The following is a 21,717-nucleotide window of genomic DNA, read 5'->3' on the forward strand; positions in this document are numbered from 1 at the left end:
CAGCTTGAACTCAGGGCCTGTTCATTGTCCTTGATCACTTTTGCTCAAGGCTACTGCTCTACCACTTTGAGCCACAGTGCACTCCCAGTTTTCTGGTGGTTAATTGGACCTAAGAGTCTCACAGGACTTTTCTGCCTGGGCTGGCTTCAAATCTCAATGATCAGATCTCAGCCTTCTGAGAAGCTAGGATTACAGACAAGCGTGAGCCACCAATGCCAGGCTGGTTCTTACCCTACCAGTTTCACCTGTGTACAAATCCAAATAGTAATAACCTTACAGAGGTGCCTGAAGATCATACTAGATGCTCAGTAATTATGATTCTTAGCCTCATGAGTTATTGTAATAATTTTCTGTTTAATTCTCAATTTCCTGTTCAAACATTTGTACCTCTGCTTTGTAAAGAGCTACAAGCTGTTTGTAGGGGATTTGACTTGAAACTGCAAAGCAGGACAAGTGATTTGACTTAGACTCTGTGCTTTCTTTTTTGTGGTTTGAAGGGGACCTGATCGGGACTAAAAGCCAATCTTGTTCTTGTCACCCCTGAGAACCACCGTGGGTTCCTGTCATCAGAGTTGGGTCACTGAAGTCTCTCCCTTGCCTTGAATCCCAACAGGCTAAGGAGAGTGCCTCGTGGAATTCCCTTTCTTTGGTGTGAAGATGGTTGGGGCCCATTCATTCATTCATTATTCATTCATTCATTTAAGCAATCACAGAGCTCCTGCATTGCAAGGAGTAGAGATGAGATTTGGGACTCACCCCTGGATCCCAGAACCCACGTCCCAGATCCTTTCCACTACCCTAGACAGTGTGACTGAACCCTTCAAGCAGTGTGTGGAAGTGTGTGGTGAAGGCACTGTAGGTGGCTACACCTGGAGTCTTAGCTACTCAGGAGGCTGCGATCCGAGGATCATGGCTCCAAGGCAGCCCAAGTAGGAAAGGTCATGAGACTCTTCTCTGCAATTAACCACCAACAAGCAGTCCTGAAGTGACACGGGGTGGGCTGCACACTCCAGGCCCTCCCCTTTCCGGGTGTGGGGTGGACTGGGTTTCCCTTTATTTCTAATTCCAAGCAGCTCTGCCTTTCCCCGTCCATCCCATTCCCACTTTGGTCCATCCCGACGTCTGTCCATCGAATGTGTCAGTCCATTCAGTACGACCTGTCGGTCGTCACGCACATTCCAGATGATGGCTAAGTGTCTCCACCCGCGGCCCCTTGTCGTGGGAAGAAATACTGCCTGACAGATCGTTTGGGGTCAGCGGGAGAAGGGCCTGGATCCCTCTTGACTTGAGGTGACAGCTGTCAATCAGTTTGAGGACGTGCTGAGACGGCGTGCAGGGAGGTCCAGCCCCCGCATCGCCAGGTCCGGGCTCAGAATGGACTCAAAATATTATGGAGCCGGGCACCCGTGGCTCACGCCTGTCATCCTAGCTTCTCAGGAGGCTGAGATCTGAGGATCATGGTTTAAAGCCAGTCTGGGCAGGAAAGTCCGTGAGACTCATCTCCAATAAACCACTAGAAAACTAGAAATGGCGTTGTGGCTCAAGTGGTAGAGCGCTTGCCTTGAGCTGAAGAGCGCAGGGACAGCGCCCAGGCCCAGAGTTCAAGACCCCGTGACCACCACCACCACAACAACAAATATCCTGGAGAACGAAGTCAGATCACAGAGAGAACTGCTAGGAAGAAGCGGGCGAGCAGACCTGAGCATCTATTAGCGCTGTAGCAACCAGAGTCCTGGGCGCCCTGAGCCTGGAGAAGGCTGGGCCTGGAGAGGGCGGGGCCTGGAAAGGGCGGGGCCTGAGAGGATGGGGCGCGGAGTGGGCGGAGCCCGAGAGCAAGGGGCGTTGAGGGGGCGGGGCCTGGAGAGAACGGGGTCTGGAGAGGGCGAGGCCTGAGAGAGGGAGGGGCCTGTGAGGATTAGGTCTGGAGAAGGCGGGGCCTGATAGGACGGGGCTTGGAGAGGGCGGAGCTCGGGTTCGTGGGGCTGGAAGAGGGCCGGGGGCGGAGCGCTGTGTCCTGGGGCTCGTGTTTGCACACCTGTCATAGGAAGGGCACAGTTCGCCCTCAGTGGACGGGACGGGGAGGGGAATCCCCCTGCCGGCGCCGCTGGGTCGCGGCCCAAAGGGTTTTCCTCTCGGAGCCGCTCCAGCGGCCGCGTCGGGAGCCGTTCGCGGGTTTGCGGCGCCCCCAGGCCCTGGCCCTTTGGAGGGGGCCGTTCAACGCCCGACCTTCCAGCCGCCTCCCCTGGGCTCGGCCGACGCAGGTAGTGTGGAATTACATCAGCAGGAGGCACCGTTTCACCGCCGCATTTTGCTGCTTTTTTGATTAGGAAGGGAAACACCTAAGCCATTTCTTTGTTATTGCAAATCATTGTTATTCGCGAATCTAAAGATCACCGAATGACATACAGATTTATCTCCCCCCTCCCACATGGGGGGGGGCTGGGGAATATATTGCCAGCGCCTGGCTGGTTATGTCAGTCTGGCATTGATGCTCCTTTGCTTTTTTTTTGTTTGTTTGTTTGTTTTAATGTTTAAATGAACAGCCATAGGGCGGTGTGTTCAGGATTATAAATCCACGCAGTATGTTAAAAACGATGCCCATATTCATTTAGAGTTTCTCTCTAGAAACTTCCTGTCTGATAATACCTCTCATTTTCTGGGCATCTAGGAACATCATAGAAAGATTTCATTTATTGCTTTGATTATTATAGCAGATACAGATATATCTATATAATATACATTATATGTAGATATATCTATATCATATATAAATATATCTATATTTATAGATATATACTATATATAGAGCCATCTATCTATCTATCTATCTATCTATCTATCTATCTATCTATCTATCTATCTATCTATCTATCTATCTATCTATCTATCTATTTGTATATAGTTACTTAGGAGGCTGAGATCTGAGGATTGCAGTTTGAAGCCAGTCCAGGCAGAAAAGTCCGTAAGGTTCTTATCTTCAATGAACCACCAGAAAACTGGGAGTAGAGCTGTGGCTCAAAGTGGTAGAGCACTAGCCTTGAGCAAAAGTGCTCAGGGCCAGTGCCCAGGTTCAAGCCCCATGACAGACAAAAAAAAAAATCTCTTGGTTTGTTGAGTTCACTCTCTGCCCTTTCTTTATTCTGATACTGTCAATTCTCATTGTACTTACAATAAAAACCCAGTCTACAATAGCCCTGGAGACTTCCACAGAAAGCCATGCCTTAAGACCCTACCTGCAGGTGATGGTGTTTGTAGAAGAGGCTTTCAGCAGTCATTGGATTTAATGAGATTGGGAGGGTGGGGTACAGGCGGGGACCTGGGCCTTGGCCTTCCACCCTCGGCCTCCATTGTGAGCACCAAAAGCCTATTGTCTAGCAGTAGTCTATGGCCTTCTGTCACATGAGCCTGAGCTGGCCAAGAGACGGCTCTCCTGTGATTGTCTCATCAGGATCCAGAAGGAAGGACTCAGATTCTCTCTACCACAGATGTCTCCATCAAAGCACTGTAGCTGAGTCAGTTTTTAATTTGTGCATTGAGATTTTCAATTAGAAAGATGTCAGAAGTCAGTGAGGAGAAATGCCCCTTCATTATTATGTATATTTGTTACCCTTAAAGAAGGCTCAGAAAGGCCTACAGTAGAGTCGTAGAAAAAGCCTTGTTCTGGGCTTTCCATGATTCTTTTCAAAATAAAGAAATGTAGGTACAAAACACATCTAGACTGGGATGTCATTCATTCCAGGTTTGCTTTAGAAGTTTTACAGACTAAAACTTGTTGCTACTGATGACAAAGAATTTGTTGTGTTTCATTATTTTAAATTTTGTGCCAGCACTAAGGCTTGAACTCAGGGAGTTGGGCTCTTACACAGTTTTTCCTGCTCATGGCTGGTGCTCTACCACTTGAGCAACACCTCCAGTTCTAGCTCTTATATGGTAGGCAAGCACTCTACCATTAAGCCACCTTCCCAGCCATCCAGTTCTATCTCTTTACTGGTTAACTGGAGATGAGTCTCTCAGACTTTCCTGCCCAGACTGGCTTCAAACCATGATCCTCAGATCTCAGCCTCCTGGGTAGCTGGGATTATAGGTATGAGCCGCTGGTGCCTGGCTTGGTATAGACTGGAAAACCAGAAGAAATGTAGCTTAGACCACTTTCTAACCTTGCAACACCACATAATTACAACCCCTATCAATTGTATCTGTGTTTAAAGAAGAGTGTTTTAGCCAGGTGTAACAGCATGTAATCCAGCACTGAGGAGATAGAAGTACAAGGATGGTGAATTTGAGACCAGCCTAAGCAGCATGGGAGATCCTGTCTCAAACCTGATGGAGGTAAGTGTCATTATCACCGGATGGGGCCAGTTAATGCAGGAATTGGCTTCTAATGGAAGGACCAGTTCCTTGATCACCTTCCCTTGGGCACATCTACCCTTTTACCTTCTACCATGGGATGAAGCAGTCATGAATTTGCCAGGTGCTGGTGGACTTGCCAGCCTCTGGGATCAGGAGTCAAATCAGTTTCTGTTCTTTATAAGTGTGTGTGTGTGTGTGTGTGTGTGTGTGTGTGTGTGTGTGTGTGTGTGTGTGTGTGTGTGTGTGTGTGTGTGTATACGTGTTTTATGATGTTCCTGGGGCTTGAATTCAGATCCTAGGCACAGTTCCTGAGCCTTAGCTCAAAGCTAGGCTCTACCTCTTGAGCCACACGTCCACTTCTGGCTCTTTGTTGGTTAATTGGAGATAAAAATCTTACAGACTTTCCTGCCTAGGCTGGCTTCAAACCAGAATCCTCAGATCTCCTGCCTAGGCTGGTTTCAAACCAGAATCCTCAGATCTCAGGCTCTTGAGCAACAAGCATTACATATGTGAGCCACCAGCACCTGGCTTATAAACTTCTTTAATATTTTGAAAAGATAAAAAAATTAAGAAATGCTTATTTACCTATTAGAGGGGAAGAAACTTTTATGCAAAATATACACTCTTCATTACAGGCTAGAAAGCAAATCAAAATAGTTACAAGCCAAAATGTTTGCTTAAAATAATAAGAGACATTATCTTTTTGAAATGATAAAAAGCAAACAAAGTGTTAGGGTAAGTCAACTTAAGATCTGTAACAGTTTCTTCTTTTATCTTTAAAGAAATACAACACATGATTACATCAAGTGGGCAGTTTATAATAGTTTTAGTATAAAATAAAGGCAGTTGAGGGAGGCAGAGGAAGAGAGGGAGATTTTAATTGAATCATTGCAAAATTGCATTGCTGTTTCCTCTTCTGTTATCTGCAAGGGCAGTTCATCATTTTTCTACTCTGAATATCGGGTTTTTTTTCTTTTCTTTCTGTAAATTAAAAAAAAGTATTTCAGGGCATACAGGATAAGCTGTGATAACACATTTGATAGCTCTACATAATTCTCTTCTATCAATGTATGCAGTGAGTATTATGTATAGGAAATTCTTTTCATGGGCCCCGAAAGTAACCAATAACTCTAGCTGTCAGCCTTGGATAACTGCACATTTCAATTCACCATGAAGAAATATAGGACTCACGTTAGCAGTTCCAAAAGCAATGAATACAGATGATGAACTCCCTGCTTTCAGGATATAAGACTGCAAATTATAATACAGACATACTTACCTCTAATAATGTCATTTCAATTTACTTCTCTGTTGCCTGATACTAGAAGTATTTGTCCAAGAATTAGAGAATTTAATAATCAGCATCTCAGCACTCTGAGCCAATCTCAGAAAGCATCAGAAAATCTTACTGGCTGCTGGTGCAATATTTCTCATTCCTCCCACTTTCTCTTCCCTCCCTCCCTCTCTCCCTCCCTCCCTCCCTCCCTCCCTTCCTTCCTTCCTTCCTTCCTTCCTTCCTTCCTTCCTTCCTTCCTTCCTTCCTTCCTTCCTTCCTTCCTTCCTTCCTTCCGTTTTGAGACAGATTCTCCCTATCAACACCAAACTGGCTTTGAACTCAGAATCCTCCTGCCTCTGCCCCCGGAGTGCTGGAATTACACATACATATAACCGTGTTCAGCTGTGTTTCCAGATTGCTTGTATTGATGCTCTGATGGGAGTGTGTTGGCCTCTGGGAGTAGCTCTGATATACAGAGTAGAGCAGCCGTTGGAGCCGCTGCTGCTGTATTCTGGCTGAGGCCAGCCATGTGCTCCATGCGTTCCTATACTCAAACGATGTCAATCAACCCAGTGCCCTCACTGAACACAGCACTGGGAAGGGATGTCTACCATCTCCATTGTGTGGAATTTTCACAGTAGAGATACAAGGGAAGAAAATTATCTCCAGAAGAAAATATAGCCAGGTACTAGTGGCTCACGCCTGTCATCCTAGCTACTCAAGAGGCTGAGATCTGAGGATCATGGTTGGAAACCAGCCCAGGCAGGAAAGTCCATGAGACTTTTATCTCCAATTAAGCTCCAGAAAACTGGAAGTGGAGCTGTGGCTCAAGTGGTAGAGCTCTAATGTTGTGTGAAAAAAACAAAAACCAAAACCTCAGGAATAGTGTCTAGGCCCTGAGTTCAAGCCCCAGGACCTGCACCGAAACAAAAATAAAAGCAAACAAAAAACCTTGGAAACAAAAAACCAGTATAGCAACTAGTAAACTGTAGCAACCTATTTTAAGAAGTGGAAGGATTTGAGTATTCATTGCTTCTGTTTTTTGTTTTTTGTTTTTTATGTCGGTCGTGGGGCTTGAACTCTGGGCCTGGGCGCTGTCCCTCAGCTCTTCAGCTCAAGGCGAGCGCTCTACCACTTGAGCCACAGCGCCACTTCCTCATTGCTTCTGTTTTAATACGTAATATATTTGTGGTGATGCCTCTTGGTAACAAGCACTCCCTCTGACTATCCTGGAGGAGTGGCTTCCCCACACCACTGGGGGGGGGCCTTTCCCTTCCAGCCTCTGTTCCAGGCTGGCCTGGAGCCCTGCAGCTGATTCCTCACTAGCATGATAGTGGGGTTTTATGAAAAAAATTATTTTTTCTTGTTATTGTAAAGCTGATGGACAGAGGGGTTACAGTTACCTAAGTCAGGTCATGAGTGCATTTTTTTGAAGTGTCACCCCTTCCCTCACTTTCTCCCAGTTTTTCCCTCCTGCCCCACCCCAAGTTGTGTAGTTCATTTTGAACATAGTGTCTAGTGAGTATCACTGCTGCGCTTGTTTACCCTTTGTCCTCCATTACTGTGCTCCCCCTCCTACCTTCCGCCAAACAGATAAACTAACAAACAAGACCAAAGGTACAGAAAACAAAAACAGCAACAAAGGAGAAAAAAAGAACTATAAAAACAAAAATCTCATTTCTATTTTTTAGAGTTCATTTTGATAAAGATCACTTTATATGATCACATGCACATAGCTATTGAGCCTTTGTGATCCTCTCCTAAGAATATCCTCCTTTGTTCTCATTGTGTGAATGTCTAGAGTTCTGTGTAATTTATCATGACCCAGTGTAATTTTTTGTCATTTACCATCCAGTGTGTTTATTTGTATATTTATGGGTACATTCTAGTTACTGCAAATGAGGAAAACCATGCAAACTACATTTCTTTGGTTCTGGCTTACTTTGCTTAATATAATTTTTCAACATAGTGAGTTGATGAAACACATATGTGTTTTGGTTAGGTGTTGAAAGTTGTGTAAGATAGCAGAGAGAGAGAGAGAGAGAGAGAGAGAGAGAGAGAGAGAGAGAGAGAGGGAGGGAGGGAGGGAGGGAGGGAGGGAGGGAGGGAGGAAGAGGGAAAGAGAGAGAGAGAGAGGGAATGAGAGCGAGCAGAAAAGACCAGCGCACTGTCCAGCTCAGAGCTGTGGTGAAGTCTGGCATCAATCCGATGGTTTGTGTTTGGTAGCCCAGGCCATTTCTGGGCCTCCTGCCTGAATAGTCCAGCCTGGTCTCAGCCATGCATTTTCTGTGCCTCTGTGCTTTGTACCTTGTATGTCCCCTTGTTCCCTTGCTTGATCGTAGGCACCTTTGAGGTCCTGTTTCATACCAGACCCATGATAACAATTTCACATCCATCGCATTCCACTAAACTTGCCCTCCTCTTTTTTTATTGTTGGTTGTGGGGCTTGAACTCTGGGCCTGGGCGCTGTCCCTCAGCTCTTCAGCTCAAGGCTAGTGCTCCACCACTTGAGCTACAAGCCACTTTCAGTTTTCTGGTGGTTTATTGGAGATAAGAGTTTCAGGGACTTTCCTCCCCGGGCTTGCTTTGAACCATGATCCTCAGATCTTAGCCTCCAAGTAGCTAGGATTACAGGTGTGAGCCACTGGCGCCTGGCATTTTTCCTTTTTCTTTTTCAGGACTGGAGCCTGAATTCAGGGCCTGGTTCTCTTGCTTGGCTTTTTTGCTCAAAGCTGGTTCTCTACCACTTGAGCCACACCTCCACGGCCACCTTATTGCTAGTTAATTGGTGATCAATGTCTCTCAGATTTGGCTGCCCAGGCCAACTTTGAACTACAAACTCCATCCTCCGAACAGCCTCCTGAGCAGCGAGGATCACAAGGGTGAGTAACTGGTATCTGTCTTCATATGAATTATTTGGTGGGTGTAGACCAAGCATTTGAGTAGCAACAAGAGATAGGATTCCTGTATCTTAAAGTACAACTCTTCTGTGTGTGTGTGTGTGTGTGTGTGTGTGTGTGTGTATGCATGTGCTCCAGTACTGGGGCTTGAACTCAGAACCTTGAGCTCTCACTTGGCTTTTTGCTCAAGGCTGACACTCTACTACTTGAACCACAACTCCACTTCTGGCTTTTTGCTAGTCAACTGGAGATGTGAATCTTACAGACTTCCCTGCCCACGATGGCTTCAGCCCTCAGATTCCACTCCTGAATAGCTAGGATTACAGGCTTTGGCTTCATTTGAAGGGTGATGCTTTCAGATGTCTGCCATGGTGCCCCGGTGGCAGCCCTGGGTGGCACTTGGTAACTGATCCACAAATCTGGCCAAGACACGTTGTCAAAGCCTGCAATCACTCCTCTTTCCTCTAAGTGATACATGCATGCTATGGAAACAACTCCAGCTGTTTAGTGCCTGTGGCACACGGAAACGCTATCTTGTTAGACTTAACCTTGGAAGCAGAGACAGCCACTGGACTTCTTTTCTAAAGGTTAAGCTCAGCGCCAGTTGTTGCTTTGGAATTCCTCATGGTGGAAGCGCTCTGTCACTGTTTCCAGTGAATGTAAACAATATTTACATTCCTCTCTGTTTTCTGCATTTGCCTACATTTACAAGCATCTCCCCTCTCCCCCTCTCATTTTTTACTGGTCCTGAGGCTTGAACTCAGGGCCTGCTCACTGTTCCTGAGCCTCTTTGTTCTCAAGGCTAGCACTCCACTACTTGAGCCACAGCTCCATTTCTGACTTTCTGGTGGTTAACTGGAGATGAAAGACTCACAGACTTTCCTTCCCTGGCCTGGCCTCAAACCAGGATTTTCAAATCTCAGCCTACTGAGTAGCTAGGATTATAGGTGTGAGTCACTGGTGCCTGGTTTCCCATCATCTTTAGAGCTGAAGACCATGAATCTCAAGCTATGTATAATGGATTGCATAGATTCATCTTCATACTATGCAAGTCGGGGTCATTTCCCTGGCTCTGCTCCTTTGCTGCTTTTCTGTTGGTATGATGATTTATCTGTGAAGAAGGTCATCCACTTCACACATGATGCCAGCATTCCTCTGCTCCCTGGTGCCTGGTGGCTTCAGGCGTCACCACCGCGGGTGCCTTGGGGAGACAGAATCATCGAGATGTTTATCTGCATCAAAATTCCATCTCACTTTAGAACCAAAGAGACATTTTGTGTTACTGCACAGTGTTATGTAGGCTGCTACACATTCTCAGAAGAAAGCAGACTGGACCAGAGCATGCATTTCACCCGGATTTTGGAAAGCTTGAAGAAACAATCATTCTTTGATAGTCCTAGGGAGATTGAGGAAGGAAGGTTGTGAGTTCAAGGCCAGCCTGGGGTGTATAGTGAGACTCCATCTCAAAATAGCAACAATAAAAGGTTAATTATTTGTGATAACAAATGATGCAAAAATGTAGCTTTTGAATGTAAAAGCAAGTGTGAATACTTTCTAGATTTGCATTTTATAAAAATCAGAAGTAAGCTGGGTACCGTGGCTCACACCTGTAATCCTAGCTACTTAGGAAGCTGAGATCTGAGGATCACAGTTCAAAGCCAGCCCAGGCAGGAAAGTCCATGAGACTCTTATTTCCAATAAACCACTAGAAAACCGGAAGTGGTGCTGTAGCTCAAGCAGTAGAGCGCTGGCCTTGAGCTAAAGAGCTGAGGGACAGTGCTCAGGCCCAGAGTTCAAGCCCCACAACCAACAACAACAACAACAAAAAACAGAAGTAATGCTAGATTTTTACCATGCAATATGGTTGTAGGAATTAGAGAAAATTCAATACAAAACAGATGAAATAAACATCTTTAATTTATAGCTGAAATGTACAATTTCAAATGTTATAAGATACTCTTCTCAATATATTTGCAGGGGTTTTATATGTTTGCTTGTTTGGGAGGTTAAAGGTAGAGTTGTGTTCATGCTAGCTCTCTACTATGGGGCTACATCTTCAGCCATTATTTTCAATTTTTATATACAATTAAGATTATAATCTTATGATTCACATACCATAATTTTCATTGTACAGTATTATATTACATGTTCTTCAGAAACATGAATGTTCATAGCTATGTAATAATCCATCATGTGTTTTATTTATTTTTCATTACTCTCCTACTGATATTTCTAAGGAAGAGCTAGAACATATTACATTTGTATATCACATCCTGAGAAAATGTTTTCTGCAATGATGTGGGTAGAAATGTAGGGACATATTATTACTAAAGATATTTCTTTCTTACAATAGTATCACAAAAACTATGTCTGGGAAATTTCTTTGTGCAAACGTATTACCTGAACATTTTATAATATGCCAGGATTTGTTCTATGTACTTTCACACATACCAGTTTTACTGTGAACTAATGTGTTTTTTGTGTGTTCTGGTCCTTGGACTTGAACTCAGGGCCTGGGCGCTGTCCCTGAGCTTGTTTTGTTCAAAGCTAGCACTCTACCACTCAAGCCATGACTCCACTTCTGGCTTTTTGGTGGTTAATTGGAGATAAGAGTCTCATGAACTTTCCTGCCAGGGCTGGCTTAGAACCTCAATCCTCAGATTTCAGCCTCCTGAGTAGCAAGGATTACAGGTGTGAGCCACTGGCATCCAACTTCGATTTTTATTATTTGCAGTCCTGGTGTTCTTTAAAGTCCCTCCAACTCATTGTGGTAAATACTCAACCTTGTTCCTCTGGGAAATACAGGATTAAGTTCCTAAGTTTCTCTGGCCCTATTTTTTCCCAAGTAAATAATGGATTTCATGTGTGTTTCTGCTTAAAGACAATTTACAGCTTATTGCTGGTTTGTTAACTTTGAAATCATAGCCAGCAGGACTAGAGTTCCTGCCCAATGACGCTCAGCTCACACTCACATTCTCTCCATTAGCCATATCCCTGCTTTCTTGTTGTAAAAGTTTAGGACAGCACCATAGAATTGGGGACATTTTAAACACTAAAATTCCCAAAGATATGAGAGAGAGAGAGAGAGAGAGAGAGAGAGAGAGAGAGAGAGAGAGAGAGAGAGAGAGAGAGAGAGAGAGAGAGAGAGAGAGAGAAAGGGAAAACTAAATAGACTGGGAATTTTTTCTCATTTACATAGTAAGAACAGGAAGGCAGAATATTGCCTTGTTTAACTTTTACCTCTGTGAACACTCGAATAACCAGGAAAGCTCTAGAAGTACTGATTGTAGGTTTACAAATAAATGTTATTGAGTAGGCAGATTCACAAACATGAAATCTGGGGAAAACAAGAATCAGCGGCTCCAGGAAAAGTTAAGTTCCCAGTAGTGAAAGAAAACAGCGTGGTAAAATTCTCTGTTATCTGATCAGGTCGATCATTTCTGATACCCTCATAATACAGAGCACACACTTAAAGTTTGCATATTTTCAAATCTCTTTGGCTCAAAGTAGAGAGAAATCTCCTCTCCCCTTGTGGGCCAACATTATCGATCTTTATCTTACAGGTGGCCAATAACATCCATTGAACTTGTCTGGCAGGAAGTTTGAGAGAGAATCTGGAAGGGGAATTCACTATTCTGGCCAAAATAACCAGAGAAAGCAGCGGTATTTAACTCCAGTGCCCGTTTGTGACTGTGTATATTACTTGCAAATCATCTTTTTCCTAGTAATATGACAGCCTCAAGGAGAAACAGAACAGCAGCTCCTTTGCTACAGCGCTGGTGGAAGGTTTGTGCTGGGCCCTGAGCATTGCTCCAGGCAGTGATCATCTCCAGACCCCACCCTCAGTGCAACCAGCAAACAGCCTGGAAAAGCACATTGAGTGACATCTGGAAAATAAACAACAAGCACAGTGTTACTTGGGGAAGGGTGCTGAAGTTACTGATAATATTATTGAAATCCTAAGTACTTTACCTCCTAAGAAGTAATCTGAAAATGTCACAACAACTTTCTTCTTAGGAATGTTAAGAAAGGGATACTTTTAGAAGAAACACATTTTTCCCATCATTCCAGAATAAGCACTCATCTTTATTTTATTTATTTATTTTTGTGTGGAGCTTGAACTCATGGGTCACGACCTGGGCACTGTCTCGAGCTGTTTTCTGCTCAAGGCTAGCACTCTTCTGCTTTGACCCACAGCTCCACTTCCAGTTTCTTTGGTGGTTCATTGGAAATGACAGTCTTATAGACTTTCCTAGTAGGACTGGCTTTGAACCGTGATGCTCAGATCGCAGCCTCCTGGGTAGGTAGGATGACAAGTGTGAGCCACCACCACACTAATAATTTAAAATCAAGATTTGTAGGGCTACTTTACCCAACATATTGATGTGTCTTGACCTTGTCTTGAGTGAATGTATTATATTCCCAAAGGAGTGTGTCTCTTGGCAAAACCCACTGTCTTCCTCCAAGCCATAACAACATGCGAACTGGGGGTAGATAACACCGCAGTCACCAGCCCCAACGCTCTGAAAGAATGATTGCTTTCGATGGTCAGCTTCCCAACTGCACTTGAGAAGCTGGTACTTAACAAAAAGAAATAAAAGATGCTGGAGTTGTCTTCACATTGTATCTTACGTGCACACTTGATTTTAACATCATAAATATTTTCCAATGAGGCTCTTACTAAGTCTTTCACTACAAGAAGAAAAGAGTGGGGCTGGGAAGGTGGCTCAGTGGTAGAGCGCTTGCCTCGTATGCCTGAGGCCCTGGGTTCGATTCCTCAGCACCACATAAGCAGAAAAAAAAAAAGCCAGAAGTGGGGCTGTGGCTCAAATGGTAGAGTGCTAGCCTTGAGCTGAAGAGCTGAGGGACAGCACCCAGGCCCAGAGTTCAGGCCCCACGACCGGACCCCCCCCCCCCCGCCAAAAAAAATAGAAGAAAAGTAGGTGCAGGAAACCCAACTGTGTCTTGGGAGCAAGAACACCGTGCAAATACTTGTTGCTGGTGAACAGGGAAGGAGAAGGCTCAGAGGAGGGGCAGCCCTTGGGACCAGTCAGACTTTTCAGCCCAAGACAGAAAACCTATCTCTGACTGGGGCTGGTCCACAGGACAAACCAAAACTCAGGAGCTGGCTTCAAACACGGGTGGCATTGGCATGCCATCCCTCCATTCCCAACAGGCTTATCAGCAGCTCCAGTTTTGTTCCATCTTTTAGTTTTCCTGCTCAGTGATGACTCACATCTATGGTGCAGCCCAAGCAGCTTCTAGGCATGAGCTGACTGCTGGTTTCATAGTGGAAATGCGCCTGCTGTCTCTCCCTTACCTGGCCTTGCAAAGATGTTTGTGGGTGTGTCTTCCTGGTGCCCTTGGGTTTGCTGCTGCAACCTGGGAACAGCTCAGGTCAGAAAGGGTTGCACAGGCATCAGGAGACCAAAGCTGCAAGACAGGACATCGGGCCGGATGGAGGGAAAGACAGACATCGGGCCGGATGGAGGGAAGGACAGACATCGGGCCGGATGGAGGGAAAGACAGACATCGGGCCGGATGGAGGGAAGGACAGGCTCTGACCATGCCACCTGCAGCAAAGCTGTGTGAATTCCTATGATTTCTCTCTCTCTTTGATCCTCCTTTCTTCATGGGCAAAAATGCCCAGTTCATAGTGCTGTGATGATTAAAGAAGATAGCACAAATGCAATTCCAAGCAGAATGGTAGATTGCTTTTTTTCCTTTTTTCCTTTCCCTCCCTCCCTCCCTCCCTCCCTCTTTCTCTTTCTCTTTCTTTCTTTCTTTCGTTTTCTTTCTTTCTTTTCTTTCTTTCTTTCTTTCTTTCTTTCTTTCTTTCTTTCTTTCTTTCTTTCTTTCTTTCTCTTTCTTTCTTTCTTTCTTTCTTTCTTTCTTTCTTTCTTTCTTTCTTTCTTTCTTTCTTTCTTTCTTTCCTTCTTTCTTTCCTTCTTTCTTTCCTTTCTTTCTTTTTCTGCCAGCCCTGGGGTGTGACCTTCTTTTATCCTCTAGGCTAGCTCTCTACCACTTAGCCATTACCACTTTCGACTTTTTCTGCGTATGTGGTATTGAGGAACGGAGCCCAGAGCTTCATACATGCAAGGCAAGCACTCTAACCACTCAGCCACATTCCTACCCTGGGATAGATTCTTAATGAGTTTTAAAGAGAAATTAATTCTGAGGTTTTTCCCATTCTGGCCTTTCTGCATAAACAGCAGTGACCACCAGGAACCACGAGGTGGCAGTGGTGTCCCGGCAGGTAATGGACAGAGGAAATGAAAAACTACTGGACAGACACATCTGGCAGTGGCAGGAAAGCATGGGGGACCAGGAGTCCAATTCCTGCTGTACAGAAACCAGGCCTTGGGACCTTGATCAAGGTCTGCATTGATCTGTGGCCTTAATTTTTTTAAGCAATCCTGGAGGCAGATTCCCCATTTGGCCTTTTCTTTTCTATAAAAATGAGAATCTTCTGTATTCTAGTCACTGTGACTATAATCTCACAAACCAAAGACTACCCAACAGCCTTGGTTGTTAATATATACTGTTTTAAAATATGGTTGTATGAGGCATAATCCATTCATTTATTCCTAAATGGTAGCTACCCAGGGGAGGGGGATGAAAGAGTTCATGTCATTTTATCAGGTGACTGATGGGCCTGTGGAGATGCTATTCACAGTTACACACAGCTCAGAAAATCATCCTTTGAAGTGTGCAATTTTGGAAACCTCACTATTAAAAAAAATTCCTACTGAGCAAGCTTTAAAAGTATTTCTCCATCATGTAATTATATTTTAATGTCAAGTTCTTAAAATGACTTAGAAGCAGCAGCTCAGGAGGAAAAAACAAATCTCAGGTATGAAATGAGTTAGAATATCTGGGATAGGAAGAAGACTGGACAGGAAGTGGTGGTATTTAATTGGGTTTAAGGACAAACAGGATGGCTCTCCACTTTTGCATGAATCCAACTGGAGAGCAAAGTTGAAACAAGGTGATGTGATAAAAGTGAGCACTTATCTAGGTGTGTGTGTGTGTCTTTGCACAAAATGTTTTAGTGCAACCGAGTCACATGCTGGTTATAGACTACAAAAATCCTCGTACTAAGAGACCCATTGAAATTCTAAGGGGCCATCACACATTTCTTCATTCTGTGGAGATGTCTGAATCCTTGACCTTTAATTCTCAGCATGCTTTCTCTCTCTTTCATGTTCTCTCTCTCTCCCTCTTCTCTCCCTCCTCCCCCCACCCCCTGTCTTTTTCTCACCCCTACTGAATTCTTAAACCTGGAAGGCGGACCGGAGGATTTTCTGGGAGCTGTAGAGCAGATGAGTTTCTCAGGTTTCCTTCATCTTTCCTAAATCCATACTGTGCTCTCAACAGTACCCGATGAAAGGGAAGAATAATTCACCAAGGCATTTTACTTTCATTTCTTCTGGAGAGGAACTGAATAATAATAATGAACAGTTTTGGTTTTTCCTCTGTATTATCCTTCCCTCATTTCAAAGAGGCAGCCAGGTGAACGAGGGAGCTCCTTTACCTCTGGGTCTGGGCAGTTGGTCGTGAAGTGACAGCAGAAAGCCCACATTCCATGAAGAGCCTTGGAGGGCTGAGCCACAGGACTGCTCTCCCCACCCCAGCCCCACCCCCAGGAGTGGAGTCAGACTCACATCCCGTTGCTGTGAGTGATGCCACAGGGCCCAGGAGCCGCCCGCCACAGGGCAGCTGTTCCCGACACCTGGAAACCTCCCTGGTCTTCAGGGAGCCTCAAAGCCAGTGTGTGGGAAGGAGAGCGGGTGCATTTGTTTATGGAATGGGGAAGCTGTTGAAATGGACGGAGAAGTCCCCACAGTGAGAATGGATGTGACCAGAAGTGCTGGGCCCACATCTCCCTCCTCAGATCACACCTGTAGGCCTGCACGCCTGACACCTGCACACCTGACACCTGCACATTTGCACACCTGACACCTGCACGCCTGCAGCCTGACACCTGCACACCTGACACCTGCACACATGCTTACCTGACACCTGCACACATGCTTACCTGACACCTGACATCTGCACACCTGACACCTGCACACCTGACACCTGCACACCTGACACCTGCACACCTGACACCTACACACCTGCACACCTGACACCTGCACACATCACACCTGACACCTGCACACCTGACACCTACACACCTGCACACCTGACACCTGCACACCTGCATACCTACACACCTAACACCTGCACACCTGCACGCCTGCACCCCTGACACATGCACACCTGGCACATGCACACCTGACACCTGCACGCCTGCACATCTGACACCTGCATGCCTGACACTTGCACACCTGAACACTTGTACACTTTCCACCTACATGCCTGCATACCTGACAACTGTATACCTGACACCTGCACACCTGATATCTGCACACCTAACACCTGCACACCTTCATGCCTGACACCTGCACGCCTGACACCTGCATGTCTGACACCTGCACACTTACATGCCTGACACCAGCACATCTGAACACTTGCACGCTTGCCACCTACATGCCTGCACACCTGACAACTGCATACCTGACACCTGCACACCTGACATCTGCATACCTGACACCTGCACACCTGACACCTGCACACCTGCATGCCTGACACTTGCGCGCCTGACACCTACACACCTGCACACCTGCACATCTGACACCTGCACACCTGAACACTTGCATGCCTGACACCTGCATGCCTGACATCTGCATGTCTGATCCCTGCACCCCTGCACCCCTGCACACCTGTCACCTGCACACCTGACACCTGCACACCTGCATGCCTGACACCTGCACACCTGCACACCTGACACCTGCACACCTGCACACCTGACACCTGCACACCTGCACACCTGACACCTGCACACCTGTCACCTGCACACCTGCATGCCTGACATCTGCACACCTGACACCTGCACGCCTGACACCAGCACACCTGAACATTTGCACACTTGCTACCTACACATCTGTACACCTGCACACCTGACAACTGCATACCTGACAGCTGCATACCTGCATGCCTGACACCTGCATACCTGCACACCTGACACTTGCACACCTGCACACCTGTGTGCTTGACCCCTGCTCACCTGCACACCTGCATTCCTGCATGCCTGACACCTGCACTGCCTTTCCTCCTCATTCTTGGGCACCAGGGAGGAGAACATACAGACAATCAAATTGAATTTCTGGCCCATTTAATGCTGTGGAGGATGGTGCTTAACTTGAATAGTATTTGGAGAAAATTAGATATTTCTTGCCTAATTCAGCTGTGAGTGAATGCCGCACCCTTTTCACAATTTCTGGCTAATCAAATGTGAGCCAGTTAACATTTGTGACCACAAAGCAAGTTTCCACCTCCGATGCCCCCTGGGACGGCTTGGCAGGGAAGGTAGCACTTGCAACTGCCCAGTGCCAACCTACCCTGCCCAGCAGTGCTCTGCTGAGGGGCACACCAGGACCAAAAGCAGTCAGCCTGTCATGAGAGCAAGACTTTTTCTCCAGGTTTTGTAATGGTTACACGTGATGTATTTTCTAATGGCTATGTATGGTATGACAGCATAGCAACTCGCTATCTAGGCATTTTCCTGCTGACCTTTATGTGGTTTCTGCTTTTCACTGCCCGAATTCAGAGCCTCATACATTTCTCTTGTAAGTATAGTTTTCCTCACAGAACATTCTGTCAGTTGACTTTGCATGTTACCAACAGTTTCTTGTTCTTTTATAATAAGCAAATACGCCAGGCTCTGGTGGCTCATGCCTGTAATCTTAGCTATTCAGGAGGCTGAGATCTGAGGATCACTGTTTGAAGACAGCAGGAAAGTCTATAAGACTCTGATTTCCAATTAAGCCACAAAAAAAGCCAGAAGTGAAGCTGTGGCTCAAGTGGTAGAGTGCTAGCCTTGGGCAAAAAGTTCAGGGTCAGCACCCAGGCCCCAACTTCAAGCCCCACGACTGGCACCAAAAAGAAAAACAGACTGAAACTGGATAGTGTATTCCACCTCTTTATCCCCAGTAAAACAAAGTAAGGCCTCAGGGCAGCTCTTCTGAAAGCTCAGGAGATACAGTCAGCAACCCTCATCCACCCTGGGTGGTCGATACTAAAGGAAGGGGCACCAGGGCCTGTTATAGGGAACTGTGAAATTCCTGTCCCAGATTTTTTTTTTAGTACTAGAGAAAGCAGGACACAAAATACTAGCTCACCTAGTTCAGGAAGGCCGCCTTTCTCTTTTCATTTCCTTTCAGCCCCATTTGTTTGAGCAGCAGGTGAGACGTCTTTCAAAAGCCTGTCATCGCTGAAGGACGTCCTGTGTTTTCCATTCATTGTCCATTGGACTCCTCAGCCATTCATTCCCGACATTGTGCCAGTGTTCTCCACAGCCTAGAGACGTAGAGCTGTTTTACGACATCTGACTTAATTGCTCTCAGTGCCTGTTCCTTACCTTAAACCAATTCATGCTAACTGGCTTTCCTCCCAAGTCGGACAGCCCAGCCCAGGGGGTCAGCCTGTCTGCTATTCGCTCTCGTTTATTAGGGACCCCTTTGCCTCAAGCTCACCCTGTGAGAACTTCGTATCTCTGTGGTTATGTTCAGGAGAGAACCTGTACACACAATATGCTTTGAATAGACTTAGATTTCCGATCGTGAACATGCTCCGTAATTCACAATTCACTCAGGGAGTGACCATGAGGGGTTTGAATCCCATTTGCTTCTGATGAGTTTAAACACGTAATTTTTAAAATGCATGTGGCACTCTCAACAACAGCTTGGGGACAAATGACTTTGTTGATGGAAAAATTAGGCTCCCGTCCCTGTGAATTACAGCTTGAGGGGTGGCAATCCAATCGTTTAATTAGCACCATAGCTGCCTCAATATAACCCATTTTACCTACCTTTAGCCCCACTGCTGTTGTTCTGGAAACACACACACACACACACACACACACACACACACACACACACACACACACACACACACTCAAATGAAACAGGAAAAAAATCATTAAGAGAACCAATCTTAGAATAGCTTCAAGAAATGTTGTATAAGAACACAGGCAAATGAAGCTACTCTCTGTGACTCCCAAAAGTAGATATCATCAATGCTGTATAAAAGAATTAGAAAAACAATAATTATATTTCTGTTCAAATTGCTACCCTGCTCCTATTTGTCAATAGTCAATTTTAGGTTATATTAATATTAAAATTGATAGAAATTCTTTCACAGTATCATATATTTCTTAGTTCAGATTCTGAATAATGACTATTGGCATTCATTGAATCTATTACATGCCTTAAAATATTTTCTATAGTTCCATTGCAGTGCATATGTATGTATATGTGTGTACATGCGCACACACATGTGTGTGTGCTGGTATTGAGGCTTACGCTCAAGGCCTGGGCACTGTCCTTCAGCTCTTTCACTCACAGTTGGTGCTCTACCACTTGAGTCACAGCTCCACTTCTATGTTTTTACTCATTAATTGGAGATAAGAGTCTCACAGACTTTTCTTCCTGGACTGGCTTGGAACTGTGATCCTCAGATCTCAGCCTCCTGAATTGCTAGGGTTACAGATGGAGATACTGGCATCCAGCCAGTTCTACCCTGACATTGAACCTGTTAATAAATGAGCATGTAATGTAATATGTAATATTACATAATATGTGAGCATCTTTCAATTGTCTCCATTAACTCTACTACTTCTTCTCACCCCTACCACCTCCAAAACACAAATACATCCAGACTAACTTAAATGATAGGATATACTAATATGTAGGGACAGATTATCTTTTTTTCTGGAGATAGGTCTCTCAAGACCCAGTTTAGCCTTGAACTCTCAATACTCTTGATTGCTGGGATTACAGGAATGTCCACCTTGCCCAGCCAAAACCCAATTTTGTGTTCTTTTATTTCCTGAGAACATTATCCTGGGGAAATATCCACTTTTGTCTTGGGCAAGCTATTTCACAACCACAATGGTAAGCTCTTGGAACAGTTGTGGTCTGTCTCCCAGGCCCTCTGCCTCCTTTCCATACCCTTCCTACTCCAGCAGAAGCTGTCCCCAGCCCTCACCCCTCCCTCCCCAAGGGCACACCCCCCCCCACCTCCATCCTTGCAGCACATCCAATGGTCCAGTGGAACCAAGTGTCAGCAAAGGGCATTGCAAGTTTCATTCTCATCTTTGGTCAACATTTTTGAGATGGGACTCTATAGAACTTGGGCTGCCTAATGGGGTGATCCCTCCTTTTCAAATGACAACCCATCTTTTTTTTTGCCAGTCCTGGGGCTTGAACTCAGGGCCTGGGCACTGTCCCTGAGCCTCTTTGTGCTCAAGACTAACACTCTACCACTTGAGCCACAGCACAACATCCAGCTTTTTCTGAGTAGTTTATTGAAGATAAGAGTCTTACTGACTTTCTTGCCTGGGCTGGCTTTGAACCATGATCCTCAGATCTCAGCCTCTTGGGTAGCTAGGATTACAGGTGTGAGCCACTGGCGCCTGACTGGTCTGGCCCTGAGCTCTCCTAATGACTCATGTGTCACAGGAAGAGTGGCCTCAAGCACCTTCCCAGAGGGAAACTCTGTGTTCTCTCTAGCTATAGACGAGTTTCTTTCTCAGAAAATTCCTTCATACTCTGCTCCATCTGTAGGACATGAAACAATTCTGCCAGTGTTTATCTCTGCAGTTTTCATAGAGATGTCTGGGTGCTGGTGGCTTATGCTAATGATCCTAGCTATTCAGGAAGCTGAGATCTGAGGATTGTGATTCAAAGCCAGGCTGGGAGGAAAAGTCAGCAAGACTCATATAAACCAACTAACCAACAAAAAGCAGGAAGTGGAGCTGTGGCTCAAGTGGTGGAACATTAGCCTTGAGCCGAAAAGCCAAAGCAAGAACACATGGATTTGTGTTCAAGCTCCAGTACAAGTACAGAAACAAAGAGAAAAAGTTTTGGGAAAGAGACCTTAAGAAAACACTAAAACACAGACTAACAAATTCAGACAGATGTTAAGGAACAGGACAGCTTCTCCCAGCACTTCCAGATGATGCTTAATTCTAGTCAGCTTTTACAGTGTGATGGCTACATTAGGGGTACCAGATTCACCAAACCAGGGTGTAGGGTTCACATTCAACTTTACTTTGATTCTGAGTCTTTTATTTAAAAAAACAAC

General features: G+C 45.4%; 1 long non-coding RNA gene across 3 annotated transcripts; it reads left to right on the forward strand.

Annotated features, from left to right (window-relative positions):
- The first annotated feature begins 1,991 nt into the window (after positions 1–1,991).
- Positions 1,992–13,130, forward strand: LOC138819491 (uncharacterized). 3 transcript variants are annotated; one of them, XR_011369461.1, is made up of 4 exons: positions 1,992–2,261; positions 4,209–4,329; positions 8,305–8,508; positions 12,090–13,130. It is a non-coding gene; the product is annotated as an uncharacterized lncRNA (long non-coding RNA). The 3 variants fall into 3 exon arrangements; XR_011369462.1 differs by having other exon boundaries at positions 4,222–4,329; XR_011369465.1 differs by having other exon boundaries at positions 4,226–4,329.
- The last annotated feature ends 8,587 nt before the right edge of the window (positions 13,131–21,717 follow it).

This window comes from Dipodomys merriami, unplaced genomic scaffold (genome assembly GCF_024711535.1).
Source record: "Dipodomys merriami isolate MVZ:Mamm:240054 unplaced genomic scaffold, mDipMer1.0.p SCAF_8, whole genome shotgun sequence".
In the NCBI taxonomy this organism is placed as follows: domain Eukaryota; kingdom Metazoa; phylum Chordata; class Mammalia; order Rodentia; family Heteromyidae; genus Dipodomys; species Dipodomys merriami.